The sequence below is a fragment of the Oncorhynchus mykiss genome, unplaced genomic scaffold, assembly GCF_013265735.2.
Source record: "Oncorhynchus mykiss isolate Arlee unplaced genomic scaffold, USDA_OmykA_1.1 un_scaffold_130, whole genome shotgun sequence".
NCBI lineage: Eukaryota > Metazoa > Chordata > Actinopteri > Salmoniformes > Salmonidae > Oncorhynchus > Oncorhynchus mykiss.
The window spans coordinates 492,631-498,630 of record NW_023493663.1 but is presented as its reverse complement, the minus strand read 5'-3'; positions in this window follow the sequence as shown (position 1 = coordinate 498,630).

Genomic DNA, 6,000 nt, shown 5'->3' with positions numbered 1-6,000 from the left:
CTGCTTGCTTCAGCACCGGGGACAGTGTGATAAACACTATTGCTGTATTGTGGTGTCTGCTTGCTTCAGCACCGGGGACAGTGTGATAAACACTATTGCTGTATTGTGGTGTCTGCTTGCTTCAGCACCGGGGACAGTGTGATAAACACTATTGCTGTATTGTGGTGTCTGCTTGCTTCAGCACCGGGGACAGTGTGATAAACACTATTGCTGTATTGTGGCGTCTGCTTGCTTCAGCACCGGGGACAGTGTGATAAACACTATTGCTGTATTGTGGCGTCTGCTTGCTTCAGCACCGGGGACAGTGTGATAAACACTATTGCTGTATTGTGGCGTCTGCTTGCTTCAGCACCGGGGACAGTGTGATAAACACTATTGCTGTATTGTGGCGTCTGCTTGCTTCAGCACCGGGGACAGTGTGATAAACACTATAGCTGTATTGTGGTGTCTGCTTGCTTCAGCACCGGGGACAGTGTGATAAACACTATTGCTGTATTGTGGTGTCTGCTTGCTTCAGCACCGGGGACAGTGTGATAAACACTATTGCTGTATTGTGGTGTCTGCTTGCTTCAGCACCGGGGACAGTGTGATAAACACTATAGCTGTATTGTGGTGTCTGCTTGCTTCAGCACCGGGGACAGTGTGATAAACACTATTGCTGTATTGTGGTGTCTGCTTGCTTCAGCACCGGGGACAGTGTGATAAACACTATTGCTGTATTGTGGTGTCTGCTTGCTTCAGCACCGGGGACAGTGTGATAAACACTATTGCTGTATTGTGGCGTCTGCTTGCTTCAGCACCGGGGACAGTGTGATAAACACTATTGCTGTATTGTGGCGTCTGCTTGCTTCAGCACCGGGGACAGTGTGATAAACACTATTGCTGTATTGTGGCGTCTGCTTGCTTCAGCACCGGGGACAGTGTGATAAACACTATTGCTGTATTGTGGCGTCTGCTTGCTTCAGCACCGGGGACAGTGTGATAAACACTATTGCTGTATTGTGGTGTCTGCTTGCTTCAGCACCGGGGACAGTGTGATAAACACTATTGCTGTATTGTGGTGTCTGCTTGCTTCAGCACCGGGGACAGTGTGATAAACACTATTGCTGTATTGTGGTGTCTGCTTGCTTCAGCACCGGGGACAGTGTGATAAACACTATTGCTGTATTGTGGTGTCTGCTTGCTTCAGCACCGGGGACAGTGTGATAAACACTATTGCTGTAGTGTGGTGTCTGCTTGCTTCAGCACCGGGGACAGTGTGATAAACACTATTGCTGTATTGTGGTGTCTGCTTGCTTCAGCACCGGGGACAGTGTGATAAACACTATTGCTGTATTGTGGTGTCTGCTTGCTTCAGCACCGGGGACAGTGTGATAAACACTATTGCTGTATTGTGGTGTCTGCTTGCTTCAGCACCGGGGACAGTGTGATAAACACTATTGCTGTATTGTGGTGTCTGCTTGCTTCAGCACCGGGGACAGTGTGATAAACACTATTGCTGTATTGTGGTGTCTGCTTGCTTCAGCACCGGGGACAGTGTGATAAACACTATTGCTGTATTGTGGCGTCTGCTTGCTTCAGCACCGGGGACAGTGTGATAAACACTATTGCTGTATTGTGGCGTCTGCTTGCTTCAGCACCGGGGACAGTGTGATAAACACTATTGCTGTATTGTGGCGTCTGCTTGCTTCAGCACCGGGGACAGTGTGATAAACACTATAGCTGTATTGTGGCGTCTGCTTGCTTCAGCACCGGGGACAGTGTGATAAACACTATTGCTGTATTGTGGTGTCTGCTTGCTTCAGCACCGGGGACAGTGTGATAAACACTATTGCTGTATTGTGGTGTCTGCTTGCTTCAGCACCGGGGACAGTGTGATAAACACTATTGCTGTATTGTGGTGTCTGCTTGCTTCAGCACCGGGGACAGTGTGATAAACACTATTGCTGTATTGTGGTGTCTGCTTGCTTCAGCACCGGGGACAGTGTGATAAACACTATTGCTGTATTGTGGTGTCTGCTTGCTTCAGCACCGGGGACAGTGTGATAAACACTATTGCTGTATTGTGGCGTCTGCTTGCTTCAGCACCGGGGACAGTGTGATAAACACTATTGCTGTATTGTGGCGTCTGCTTGCTTCAGCACCGGGGACAGTGTGATAAACACTATTGCTGTATTGTGGTGTCTGCTTGCTTCGGCACCAGGGACAGTGTGATAAACACTATTGCTGTATTGTGGTGTATGCTTGCTTCGGCACCGGGGACAGTGTGATAAACACTATTGCTGTATTGTGGTGTCTGCTTGCTTCAGCACCGGGGACAGTGTGATAAACACTATTGCTGTATTGTGGTGTCTGCTTGCTTCAGCACCGGGGACAGTGTGATAAACACTATTGCTGTATTGTGGTGTCTGCTTCCTTCAGCACCGGGGACAGTGTGATAAACACTATTGCTGTATTGTGGTGTCTGCTTGCTTCAGCACCGGGGACAGTGTGATAAACACTATTGCTGTATTGTGGTGTCTGCTTGCTTCAGCACCGGGGACAGTGTGATAAACACTATTGCTGTATTGTGGTGTCTGCTTGCTTCAGCACCGGGGACAGTGTGATAAACACTATTGCTGTATTGTGGTGTCTGCTTGCTTCAGCACCGGGGACAGTGTGATAAACACTATTGCTGTATTGTGGCGTCTGCTTGCTTCAGCACCGGGGACAGTGTGATAAACACTATTGCTGTATTGTGGTGTCTGCTTGCTTCAGCACCGGGGACAGTGTGATAAACACTATTGCTGTATTGTGGTGTCTGCTTGCTTCAGCACCGGGGACAGTGTGATAAACACTATTGCTGTATTGTGGTGTCTGCTTGCTTCAGCACCGGGGACAGTGTGATAAACACTATTGCTGTATTGTGGTGTCTGCTTGCTTCAGCACCGGGGACAGTGTGATAAACACTATTGCTGTATTGTGGTGTCTGCTTGCTTCAGCACCGGGGACAGTGTGATAAACACTATTGCTGTAGTGTGGTGTCTGCTTGCTTCAGCACCGGGGACAGTGTGATAAACACTATTGCTGTATTGTGGTGTCTGCTTGCTTCAGCACCGGGGACAGTGTGATAAACACTATTGCTGTATTGTGGTGTCTGCTTGCTTCAGCACCGGGGACAGTGTGATAAACACTATTGCTGTATTGTGGTGTCTGCTTGCTTCAGCACCGGGGACAGTGTGATAAACACTATTGCTGTATTGTGGTGTCTGCTTGCTTCAGCACCGGGGACAGTGTGATAAACACTATTGCTGTATTGTGGTGTCTGCTTGCTTCAGCACCGGGGACAGTGTGATAAACACTATTGCTGTATTGTGGTGTCTGCTTGCTTCAGCACCGGGGACAGTGTGATAAACACTATTGCTGTATTGTGGCGTCTGCTTGCTTCAGCACCGGGGACAGTGTGATAAACACTATTGCTGTATTGTGGCGTCTGCTTGCTTCAGCACCGGGGACAGTGTGATAAACACTATTGCTGTATTGTGGCGTCTGCTTGCTTCAGCACCGGGGACAGTGTGATAAACACTATTGCTGTATTGTGGCGTCTGCTTGCTTCAGCACCGGGGACAGTGTGATAAACACTATTGCTGTATTGTGGCGTCTGCTTGCTTCAGCACCGGGGACAGTGTGATAAACACTATAGCTGTATTGTGGTGTCTGCTTGCTTCAGCACCGGGGACAGTGTGATAAACACTATTGCTGTATTGTGGCGTCTGCTTGCTTCAGCACCGGGGACAGTGTGATAAACACTATTGCTGTATTGTGGTGTCTGCTTGCTTCAGCACCGGGGACAGTGTGATAAACACTATTGCTGTATTGTGGTGTCTGCTTGCTTCAGCACCGGGGACAGTGTGATAAACACTATAGCTGTATTGTGGTGTCTGCTTGCTTCAGCACCGGGGACAGTGTGATAAACACTATTGCTGTATTGTGGTGTCTGCTTGCTTCAGCACCGGGGACAGTGTGATAAACACTATTGCTGTATTGTGGTGTCTGCTTGCTTCAGCACCGGGGACAGTGTGATAAACACTATTGCTGTATTGTGGTGTCTGCTTGCTTCAGCACCGGGGACAGTGTGATACACACTATTGCTGTATTGTGGTGTCTGCTTGCTTCAGCACCGGGGACAGTGTGATAAACACTATTGCTGTATTGTGGCGTCTGCTTGCTTCAGCACCGGGGACAGTGTGATAAACACTATTGCTGTATTGTGGTGTCTGCTTGCTTCAGCACCAGGGACAGTGTGATAAACACTATTGCTGTATTGTGGTGTCTGCTTGCTTCGGCACCGGGGACAGTGTGATAAACACTATTGCTGTATTGTGGTGTCTGCTTGCTTCAGCACCGGGGACAGTGTGATAAACACTATTGCTGTATTGTGGTGTCTGCTTGCTTCAGCACCGGGGACAGTGTGATAAACACTATTGCTGTATTGTGGTGTCTGCTTCCTTCAGCACCGGGGACAGTGTGATAAACACTATTGCTGTATTGTGGTGTCTGCTTGTTTCAGCACCGGGGACAGTGTGATAAACACTATTGCTGTATTGTGGTGTCTGCTTGCTTCAGCACCGGGGACAGTGTGATAAACACTATTGCTGTATTGTGGTGTCTGCTTGCTTCAGCACCGGGGACAGTGTGATAAACACTATTGCTGTATTGTGGTGTCTGCTTGCTTCAGCACCGGGGACAGTGTGATAAACACTATTGCTGTATTGTGGCGTCTGCTTGCTTCAGCACCGGGGACAGTGTGATAAACACTATTGCTGTATTGTGGTGTCTGCTTGCTTCAGCACCGGGGACAGTGTGATAAACACTATTGCTGTATTGTGGTGTCTGCTTGCTTCAGCACCGGGGACAGTGTGATAAACACTATTGCTGTATTGTGGTGTCTGCTTGCTTCAGCACCGGGGACAGTGTGATAAACACTATTGCTTTATTGTGGCGTCTGCTTGCTTCAGCACCGGGGACAGTGTGATAAACACTATTGCTGTATTGTGGTGTCTGCTTGCTTCAGCACCAGGGACAGTGTGATAAACACTATTGCTGTATTGTGGTGTCTGCTTGCTTCGGCACCGGGGACAGTGTGATAAACACTATTGCTGTATTGTGGTGTCTGCTTGCTTCAGCACCGGGGACAGTGTGATAAACACTATTGCTGTATTGTGGTGTCTGCTTGCTTCAGCACCGGGGACAGTGTGATAAACACTATTGCTGTATTGTGGTGTCTGCTTCCTTCAGCACCGGGGACAGTGTGATAAACACTATTGCTGTATTGTGGTGTCTGCTTGCTTCAGCACCGGGGACAGTGTGATAAACACTATTGCTGTATTGTGGTGTCTGCTTGCTTCAGCACCGGGGACAGTGTGATAAACACTATTGCTGTATTGTGGTGTCTGCTTGCTTCAGCACCGGGGACAGTGTGATAAACACTATTGCTGTATTGTGGTGTCTGCTTGCTTCAGCACCGGGGACAGTGTGATAAACACTATTGCTGTATTGTGGCGTCTGCTTGCTTCAGCACCGGGGACAGTGTGATAAACACTATTGCTGTATTGTGGTGTCTGCTTGCTTCAGCACCGGGGACAGTGTGATAAACACTATTGCTGTATTGTGGTGTCTGCTTGCTTCAGCACCGGGGACAGTGTGATAAACACTATTGCTGTATTGTGGTGTCTGCTTGCTTCAGCACCGGGGACAGTGTGATAAACACTATTGCTGTATTGTGGTGTCTGCTTGCTTCAGCACCGGGGACAGTGTGATAAACACTATTGCTGTATTGTGGTGTCTGCTTGCTTCAGCACCGGGGACAGTGTGATAAACACTATTGCTGTAGTGTGGTGTCTGCTTGCTTCAGCACCGGGGACAGTGTGATAAACACTATTGCTGTATTGTGGTGTCTGCTTGCTTCAGCACCGGGGACAGTGTGATAAACACTATTGCTGTATTGTGGTGTCTGCTTGC